The sequence below is a fragment of the Mauremys reevesii genome, linkage group 5 (genome assembly GCF_016161935.1).
Source record: "Mauremys reevesii isolate NIE-2019 linkage group 5, ASM1616193v1, whole genome shotgun sequence".
Taxonomy (NCBI): Eukaryota; Metazoa; Chordata; order Testudines; family Geoemydidae; genus Mauremys; species Mauremys reevesii.
Genome location: NC_052627.1, coordinates 93,839,158 through 93,850,113, shown reverse-complemented (window position 1 = coordinate 93,850,113; position 10,956 = coordinate 93,839,158). Strand labels below are relative to the sequence as shown.

Sequence of the window (10,956 nt, the reverse complement as noted above, 5' to 3'; positions counted from 1 at the left end):
CTACCTCAGTTCCACTTGTGACCAGGTTGACATTAACCTCTCCAATTATAAATTTCAGGACCCAATCCGGCAAGAAGCTGAGCAACTCCCGAGAGGTGTTTGCTACTTTCAGCTCCCACTGAAGTGAAAAGCTCTTTGATAGCATGGAGATGCATGTGGTATAAAAGGGTGTCAGCACTTTCCAGAATGTAATCCTTTGTTTTCAGGTGGATATTAACTGATATCATCATCAATCCCTCTCTGTTTTGTCATCAGAATTTTATTTTTGCTAAAGAAATTCACAAGTATAATGTTGGTTAAGTGTTATTAGTTACTAGGAAGGCAGTGTGGCCTAGTGGACAGAACCTTGTCACTGGTACCTCACTCAGCTGGCTTCTAGTCCCAGCTCTGGCATTGGCTTGCTAGGTGACCTTGAGTAAGTTGCCTCAGTTTCCCCATTTGTAAAACGGGTATAATGATGCTTAAAGCACTTTGAGAGCTAAGCATGAAAAGTCCCATATAAGCGCTAGATGTTCGTATCAGACAATACTGCAGTAACAACAGCTCTTTTAACTACCACTTTGAAAAAAAGTAATATGTAGCCTAATACTGTAAATGCTGCATTCACAGAACTCCCAGCAGATGGGGAGAGATTGCAGGATCACACTGAGGCTTTGTAATAACTCCAGTTATTACCACTGAGATACTTACTAAAGCAATAAGCAACTTTCTTTAACCATTCCAATTCTTAATAATGCAATAGACAACTTCATTTCTGACCGTTGCAAAATAAGATGCTGTGCATTTACAGCAGATACCACTGTTGCAATTTCATATCTTCCTGTCTCTTGCTGACACAAGGGTTTTAAGCCCATCAGAAACCAGTATTATGCAATGAAACTGCTTTCCCAGAAAAAAGGGTCAGAGACCTAATTCCAGCAACAAGAACAATAGGAAGAGCAGAATCACAGAAATAATAATATAGAAATTACAGATTTCAACTGGTAATGAACAGGCTCTTGGTTCACTGGAGGGAAAGAGGGGGAAAGCTGTAAATCCACACACACAAAAGAGACAAATCTAGTTTTTGATCAACACTTAGGGCCCATTTCCCCCTCTTCTTTTACCTTCTGGAAAATATGCAGGTCTGGGACAGAGGATCTGGAACATGCACCTGCCAAGGAGGACCAGGGGGCACTGGTGGTGGAGCACCCTTGATAGTCAGAGTTGAGCTGTCAATCGGTACAGGAAGATCAAGGGCTGGGTGGCACTGGAGAGGCAAAGAGCTCCTGTGCTTTCCTGGCTTCCAGTGGATTCTCTCAGAGCTGGAAGGATCAAGAGGGTCTTATGAGTTGAGGGAGTTGAATCGCTGCAATCTGCAGTGTGGCTTGAGGAAGAGGCCAAATAACTTCAGGGAGGTGGCATGGAAGCCTTAAATTACCATCTGCTCTTGAATAAACTTGAAAACTGAGAAAAAACATAGGAGAAGGGAATATTATGGTACCAGGCACAATACAACTGCAGAATCAGCTACTAATAGGGAGGAGAGAAATATTAATATTGTACTAGCTGTATGTGCATGATCCTGCAATAAATCCAGACATAAAAGTCCCCTTTACTTCAACAAAGAATGTATTTAATGATTTCTTGGTTTAATTTTAGAGTGCTGTTGAGTGAGCACTCTGAGTGAGACCAAAAGAAATGTAAGGGGGAAAAATACCGTAAGTATTTTTGTTCATCCATGCTGAGAACATGACATCATTCTAATAAAGTAGATTTAATTGGGAGCAGGTACTAGAAAGCACCATCTATTTTCACTCCTTTTTACTGGTATATTTTATAAAATATTTAAAAAGTCTAGTCTCCCCAGTGGTGAAAACCCATCTGTTAGCATTTCTGCTGCTACAGTTAAAGAATAAATAAATTAATGCTTACTGAAAGAAAGGGGAGACTGGAAAGGTCCCATGACATTTACAAAACTCTCCCATCTGGATTTTACACACACACACACACACACACACACACACACACACACACACACACACACACACACACACACACACACACACACTTCATGAACAGTTCTATAGATCAGTCCTTAAATAGTTCTATAACAGAACAGGTGAATAGGTACTCAGTAAACGTAGAAATCTTTTCTTTTTTTTAAAAATGCTATATACTTAGATTGTAAGTTCTTTGGGGGCAGGGAACTTTTTTGTGATAGGTGCTGTGCACAGAACAATGGGGTCCTGGTCATGCCTGTGGGTTCTAAATGTATGGCAATAGGAATATTTAATGATTGTATTTTCCTGAAAAAGATCCAGTTGTCTGAACTTTTAGTTCCTGCATAATATTCATAAGAAATAGGCCTCTTGATTTTTAGACAGTCTAACAATAGTGAATAATCATTTAAAATGAGAAGAATATCAATTAATAGCAATGGATTTCTAGTTGGCTAGGAAAACATCAATTGTGTAGATTGGTTTTTTGATTAACCACAATTTTTCATAATGAAACACCTGTTTTTTGTTTCTGGCTTCGTTGATGCCTTCCCCACCTCCTTTTTTTTCTTTTTAGCCTTCAGTTCATTTTTAATCCTTTCCCCTTTTCCTCACTGTCTAAAACCCAAATGGAAGAGTTTTGTAAGTGTCATGAGTCTTGTGAATCTTTTTGCATTTAATACATTTTATATTTAAAATACCATTTTGTCCAAGGACATAGCAAGGTTGTTGTTTTTTTTTTTTAATAGACACTTATGGATAACAGCCAAGATTCCTGTAAGTGGCTAGTGATTCTGGATGCTCAACTAGAGAAAAAAATGAGGCCCGATTTTCAGAGGGAGGGTGATCAGGAATAGGCCTGATTTTCCTGTGTGGCAATGGAAGAATGAAAGTCTATTTCCTACAGCAGTGGCTCTACACTAAGTCATACAGACAAGGTAATGGCTAACAATAGGCAGTGAACTCTGATGGCTTCCCAAACAATCACTTACCAGAAACTTAAGCCCCATAATTTTTGGCACAGAGTTGCTAAGGTGCTGCTGAAAATTCCCTAATGACTTTTAAGAGGTGATTCAAAGGTCTGTACAAAGGAAGCCATTTGCAGTTTTGCATTTGGAAAAGTTTTATCAGTCCTACCAAACCCATAAACTATACTACATGTGCCTGAGCACCACCTCCTAGCACCTTATCTTTTTAAACCTATCACTTTAGTAACTTCTCTTTCTATAATGGCTTCTGGTGGTTTATTTTTTCAGTCCGGTAGTGCTACCCATGGGACTTTATCATCAGTGCAATATGCTTTTTTTAAATAGTGTCTTGGACTCTTGTTGGCAGCTTCTGCTTTGCCATTAGACTGGCTGTGATGCGCAGAAGATGTGAATTTTGCTGATACTTCAAACTGCAAATTCCAACCAGCAAAGTGGTCCATTATCTACATTAACAGTCTCTGCAATTCCATGCCAGCAAGCTGCAGCAGTCCATGATAGAGGCTGCTGTTTTTATATGCAAGGGATCTACTTGCCAATAATCCAAACAATAATCAACCCTCACAAGCAGCAAAGAGTCCTGTAGCACCTTATAGACTAACAGATGTATTGGAGCATGAGCTTTCGTGGGTGAATACCCACTTCGTATACTTAAGGTATAGTTAATTTTCCAATATACAGAAATCCATGACTAGCTTGCTCCCAGGTTTATCAGGTATTTTGCTCATGGTCAGAGGATCCCTTTGCTGAGTTGGTAGGAATTCATTCCAGATACTGTTGGCTTATGGAATCCTTGATCAATGCTTGGTTAATACAGGACATCTTGTGCCTTGCATGTATCAGCCTTTGCCAGGTGGCAGCAACAAGGGCTGAGTTCAAAATGTCTGGAGGTTCTTTTTGATAAATAAGTGAAACAACGGCTCAACCCCCCACCCAGAGTTAGACTCTTATTTCTGGCTCTGAGACATAGATTAATTAATTAATTTTAAAAGCCATCACTTGTCACCTTTGCAAGCAGTTTTTCTTTTACTTGCTAGTCTTTTGGGAACATGGGATAGAACAATGATTTTATATGGGAAAAGAGGAGAAAACAGGCAAAAGAAACATGAAGTATCCAGTATATAGACATATATTAGTATAAGAAATTGAGCAACTCAAATTTACTCATTAGGAGACTGGTCAATCCCTCTCAGTATCAAGTAATAAATGTCCAGCTGATGAAGGTCCAGAAACCTGGCTCACAATCTACCCCACCAAAAACCCACTCACAGACTGAATCAATGATAGCCATCCCTGGACACCTTTGGCTATCCTCTGCTGGTCTGCTCTGGTCCTGAAAGAACTTCACAGTGTGGCCTCCTAGTGCAGTTCAGTAGTTTTCTCTCACTTCCACCAACTGGGTGAGTTAGGTTGCTGTGAAGTCAGCTCGGTATTGGCATTGCCAGCTTGACATGATGATCTGGCCATGGAGTCAGCTTTCCAATGTTGCTGCTGCTGGTCCAGAGCTCCCCATGGAGCCAGCTCTGTTCTGCTGCCATTGCTGGTCCTGCTGGGCCTTGTCTCTCAAATTCCTACATACAGGCCATCAGATCTCCACAAGGGGAATGCAAAACAGGACCCTTTGACAGAAACCCTGTTCCCCAAGTTAGAACTCCTGGTTTCTAGGACAGAGCAATTTCCTCCTCTTTCTTTGCTGAGCTCAAGCCAAAATCTGTTTCTTGAATGCTCAGGGTAACCCCACACCTAGGGCATATTCTGCACAATTTTTATACCTTTTAATAGAACACAGTACTGATGACAATCCATTCAAACCATTACACACCAAAAATATTACAACTAAACTCAGGTAGAATTATGGGTAAACAAGATATATACGAAGTTGGCCAGAACTGGCTTTTGTCCTTTTCACAAATAGAAGGAGCAGAAATCTCCAGTCTCTAGATCTTCTAGCCATGGGGCTCACACATAGACATGCTTCTGCCCAATATCGCTCCAGTGTTGCAGGGCAGCTTTTCTGGATGCACACCTTTAGGTATTATAACCGTGCTGCCTCTATAGAGAGCACCATTTTTTACTATCAGTTGTTATTTTTGTGTCCAAAATTCTTGATTAACAAGTGGCACCTCTTCTTGTCCTGTCATCCTTCTATAAGGACTAATAGCGTGAAGCACAGTTTCTGATTTGGCAGTCTTTGTATCTGCAGAAGCCCATGTCTTCCTCAGAACTAACAGCAGGTGGAGCAGGATGTGTGGAACACCTGTTGTTGTGTAAGAACATGGAATGTGGTTGCAGAGGTCAATAATGATCACCCTCCATCTCGGAAGATGGGGCTCTGGGCTTCTCACGGTGATCTGCAGCCTGCAGTGAACAGCAGGCTCTGGCATCTCTTGTGTTACAGTTAGGTAATCCTTAAATAAAATCCTTCAATATAAACATTTCCATTAATACGAGGAACCAAGACGCTTGGTGTGGTGTCTAGGGGCTAGACAGGAAGGTAAGTTAGAATCCTCTCAGTGCTTAGATACCATGGTGACAGGTGTCCTAGCAAAGCAATAGGGAAAGGTATCCCTTGGGGGTTTGATTTGAACTATTACTTCAAGAAAACACAAAAGAGTTGGTTTTCTGCCAACCCCTCTTGAACTGAACATCTTGCCATACATGTCTCCCACATGCCTAGTCAGGACATTTGCAGCTCTGCTACTCACTTGTTGTTGGTTCTGGATGTTGTGGAAGTCACTTTGGGACACATTTTGAAGAGTTGCTGCCTCCATTTTAATGGATATAGGGGTTTGATGATCAAAAGGGCTGAGCATCCATCAATGCTGGTGAAGTCAAGTGACCGATATGGAGAAAGAAAACAGAGTTTGTGGTTTAAAAACTTCAAACTGGGCAACTATTTTGGAAGCAAATACAAACATCCTGGAGTGATCAACCATGAAAAGTTGAATCTGGGGGAAAAAAAAAAGTCACCTACCAATGTCACAGTCAGCTATGTCACATTTGCTTACCTTTCTGTAAGAAATCAGGCTGGGGTGCTGGAACAATTTGTATAGTGGGAGTGCTGAGAGCCATAGAATCAAACTGTAAACCCTCTATATAATGGAAACCACTTCAAGCCAGGGTGCAGCTGTACCTCCAGCACCCCTAGTTCCAGCACATATGAATGGGGCATGAAATATGGGAATTCCATAGGGCAGATTGTGCTTGTTGGCAGAGCCCTGAGTAGGGGTCAGTTTGGTGCCACATAGCCCCAGGAGGATCACGCCACTCAGGAGGTTGCAGGATTAACTTTGTCCGGGCAGTTCCATAGAAGGAATGGTGGGGCCATGGCCCTACCTTCTCTTCTCTCTTTTGGGAAAAAAATCTGCTAATACTAGAAGTGAACAGTCCCTGGGCTCAGCAAAGCACAAGGACTGTAACTGTGCCTGGCCCACATCTCCAAGGGCCAGCCACTGTTGGGCCCATAATCAAGAAATAAAACTTCCTGCATGGTCAGTGCTCATATGCGGTGACTACTGGTGTATGACACATATATTGTGACATGATCCAAGTTTTAAAGACTTAAGGAGACTGTGATAGGGGGCTTGGAGGGCCAGGTGGTCTAGTGCCCCTAACCCACTGTATCTCTGTCGGGAGATGGGGGAGGGGCAGTAGCTGTGCCTGGTTCCTGACCCCTGGCCAGGTGTCTCTGGGCCTCCCCACTTCATCTGGGCCTTTGCTCTTAAGTGGGGCATGGTAGGGGGACCCAGGCCCTTCCTCTCCACCTGGTTCCAGCCCAGGTACCTGTGGAAAGTAATACCAGCAGAGTCCTCTCTGCAGAAAGTCCTCTCTAAGTCCACTGCCCTTGGCTATTTCCCACCTATGTGATACTTCAGTCTGGAGCATGTCCCCTATAATCCAAACAGTCAATAGCTTCACAAACAAAGTCCAAATGAGCAGGGCCCTGAAAGACTTGCTGGTTACCTCAAAGTGGGTGGTGGTTGGCAAAGGGACTGCCTGGGCCAAGGGCCGGTGCTACCATTAAGGGAAACTAGGCGGTTGCCTAGGGTGCCAAGATTTGGGGGTGCCAAAAAGCAGTGCCCCCAATTTTTTTTTACAGTGGTTCCTCCCCAAGCGTGCGGTCGCTGCTCCGCTTCTGCCGCCTCCCAGGCTTGCGGCACCAATCAGCTGTTTGGCACCGCAAGCCTGGGAGGAGAATTAGAGCGGGGGCAGCGTGCTCGGGGAGGACGCGGAGCAGAGGTGAGCTGGGATGGGGAGGTACCACACGGCTCTGCGGGTGGGGGGGGAGCTGCCACAGAGCTGGCGGGGCGCAAGGCCTAGGGCGCAAAACTTCCTTGCACCAGGCCCTGCCTGGGCCTTGCCCATTCTGTGGTCCCCTCTCAGGTGCCATCTTCTGTCTGTTTTCCTGGATTTTTCTTTCCTGCAGCCTGTCCGCTATCCCTTAGCTGGGCTTCTGAGCTCCTTTTAACCCATTCTTCCAGCTGTAGCTTGTTTCAGAGGCCTGTAGGCATGGAGCTAGTTGGGCCCAGCATTGTCTTTTAATCCCTTTGGGCCAAGTGTGGGGTTCATATGCCCCATTACAGAGACATTATACATCTGACAGAAATATTTTGATCAATCAGTGGGGTTCGGTATCAAATATTTGACTCCTTTAATGCTACATCTTAAATCAGTTTGACTGCACTTAATTTTAAAGAGTTTTAGACTCCATGAATAAAACAGTGTATATATTTTTTGTAATATGTTCAGTGTACTTTAACATTTTTGGCTTTTCTATTATCCAGCCAAGTGACAAATCCTAGGCTTGATAACTACTAGATTTTAGCTCTAGGATTTCTCCTTTAAACCTAACAAAGAATGATCAGCTCTTTGAAAGAGTCAATAATTCAGTTCTCACCCTGTCTGTGTGATTAAGGGGGATTAGCAGCACATTCACAGACCCAAAAAACAAGTCCTTCTCTGTCACAATAATTAATACCCGACTAAATGTGTTTTTCCTCAACCCTACAATCTGTTTTCTTTGCTAACTTTAAAATAGGAGCTTTGGCATCTCTGTGATCTCCAGTATATAGATTAACTTACAACAAAGCTGAATCTTACTCTGAAGGTTGGACAATGTTTGATAAGTACCTTCAATACCATCCACAGTTTGAAACAGCAATTTTAAATACATTGAAAATTAGGGATGAGAGATAGGAGATTTAAGTTCAGTTGAATAATAACGGCTGGAATTTTGCAATGAAAGTAAAGATGATTCTTCCTCACTGACCAAAATATTACTCTGTCATCCAAGAGTCTGGCAGCAATAATGTACCTGTAATTCACGGAATCATCATGCTACTTTCCACCCTATTCTATGCCAGTATTGCCAACCTCAAGCATTCAAAAATCATGATTCAGGCTCCAAAAATCCTGAGACTATCTTAAAAATCATGAGATTAAAAAAATAAAAAAAGTGAGGGTCTTTATGTTTACCTTTTGGCATTGGAGCATGTAGAATCCTGGTTTTAAGCTTTCCTCTGCAAATCTGAGGGTGGGGAATGTTTTCAATGCTAGCTAAGATTCTCAGGTAATAACCTGATTCCAGCAGCTGGGCCTTAAAGACAAACAACAAATATTATGAGACTTGCGATAAAATCAAAAAATTGGCTAAATTGTTGTGCTAGCTTGGGGGTTCCTGCGAGTGGGGTAGAGAAGAGTGGATGTGGCTGGAGCACAGCAGGAGGAGATGGTTATATTAATCCTTACATTCTCTCTGTCCTGGGGAGGACTGCTTTGATCTTTGTGCTTCTTCCAAATGCTGCTGGGAAGGTGAGATAAATAAATTGCTTTCTAATCTCTGCTTTTACTATGTTATCTAGTTTAGTGTTTTCTATAAAGCCCATCACCGTAATACCTAAATACTTCCTAAATAATTTAGATTTTCACTGTGAAAGCCTTAATACACTTCATGGAGCCTTCTGCTCTTCTTTCTTTCTCAGTGGAGAGGTTCTGCTCAGGGTACACATCTCTACTCCTTTTTTCTTCTTCTTCACCTCCTCCCTCAACCTCCTTATGATGGAAAAGCTTTCTCAAAAAGAACAATTTTACATGCAGTGATAAGGTAGTCAGACACCTTTGAAAGCTAATCCACAGCCAAACCCCTCAGCTAAGAATGTTTTGGTTTTAATGCATTGCAGCCTGGGGTTTGTGAGCTGCATTGTTCCAGAAGAGCATAGCCAACTTGTGGCATCATGGATGGAGGTACCTATAGAGAAATCATATCTTCATATGCATTTGCACAGCATCTAGCACAGTGGGACCCCAATTCTTGATTGAAACCACTAGATGTTAACGTAATATAAATATTACATAATCATCATCAACATGTTCATCGTTCACTAAACTTTCTTTCTTTCTTTCTACTCCTAACTCTCCTTCTATCTCTGTATATTTCCTTCCTTTTCATTCAAATAAACAGGGACAAGTTTTTAAAGTGCTTGTACACAAATGCTAGAAGTCTAAATAATAAGATGGGTGAACTAGAGTGCCTTGTGATAAAGGAGGATATTGATATAATAGGCATCACAGAAATCTGGTGGACTGAGAGCAATCAATGGGACACAATCATTCCGGGGTACAAAATATATCGGAAGGACAGAACAGGTCATGCAGGGGGAGGAATGGCACTATATGTGAAAGAAAATGTAGATTCAAATGAAGTAAAAATCTTAAGCAAATCCACATGTTCCATAGAATCTCTATGGATAGAAATTTCATGCTCTAATAAAAATATAATATTAGGGATCTATTATCGACCATCTGACCAAGACAGTAATAGTGATGATGAAATGCTAAGGGAAATTAGAGAGGCTATCAAAATTAAGAACCCAATAATAGTGGGGGATTTCAATTATCCCCATATTGACTGGGAACATTTCACTTCAGGACGAAATGCAGAGATAAAATTTCTCGATACTTTAAATGACTGCTTCATGGAGCAGCTGGTACGGGAACCCACAAGGGGAGAGGCAATTCTAGATTTAATCCTGAGTGGAGCGCAAGTGCTGGTCCAAGAGGTAACTATAGCAGGACCGCTTGGAAATAGTGACCATAATACAATAGCATTCAACATCCCTGTGATGGGAAGAACACCTCAACAGCCCAACACTGTGGCATTTAATTTCAAAAGGGGGAAATATACAAAAATGAGGGGGGTTAGTTAAACAAAAGTTAAAAGGTACAGTGACTAAAGTGAAATCCCTGCAAGTTGCGTGGGCCCTTTTTAAAGACACCATAATAGAGGCCCAACTTCAATGTATACCCCAAATTAAGAAACACAGTAAAAGAACTAAAAAAGAGCCACTGTGGATTAACAATCATGTAAAAGAAGCAGTGAGAGATAAAAAGATTTCCTTTAAAAAGTGGAAGTCAAATCTTAGTGAGGCAAATAGAAAGGAGCACAAACACTGCCAACTTAAGTGCAAGAGTGTAATAAGAAAAGCCAAAGAGGCGTTTGAAGAACGGCTAGCCAAAAACTCCAAAGCTAATAACAAAATGTTTTTTAAGTACATCAGAAGCAGGAAGCCTGGTAAACAACCAGTGGGGCCCCTTGACAATCAAAATACAAAAGGAGCGCTTAAAGACGATAAAGTCATTGCGGAGAAACTAAATGGATTCTTTGCTTCAGTCTTCACTGCTGAGGATGTTAGGGAGATTCCCAAATCTGAGCTGGCTTTTGTAGGTGACAAATCTGAGGAACTGTCACAGACTGAAGTATCACTAGAGGAGGTTTTGGAATTAATTGATAAACTCAACATTAACAAGTCACCGGGACCAGATGGCATTCACCCAAGAGTTCTGAAAGAACTCAAATGTGAAGTTGCGGAACTATTAACTAAGGTTTGCAACCTGTTCTTTAAATCAGCTTTGGTACCCAATGACTGGAAGTTAGCTAATGTAATGCCAATATTTAAAAAGGGCTCTAGAGGTGATCCCGGCAATTACAGACC

At 41.8% G+C, this 10,956-nt stretch overlaps 1 long non-coding RNA gene across 1 annotated transcript; it reads right to left on the bottom strand.

Moving 5' to 3' along the window:
• Positions 1-1,162: 1,162 nt before the first annotated feature.
• On the bottom strand, positions 1,163-7,063 carry LOC120405787. The gene is made up of 3 exons (XR_005598877.1): positions 6,929-7,063; positions 5,671-5,787; positions 1,163-1,446 (listed from the first exon to the last, which is right to left on the bottom strand). It is a non-coding gene; the product is annotated as an uncharacterized LOC120405787 (long non-coding RNA).
• Positions 7,064-10,956: the final 3,893 nt, after the last annotated feature.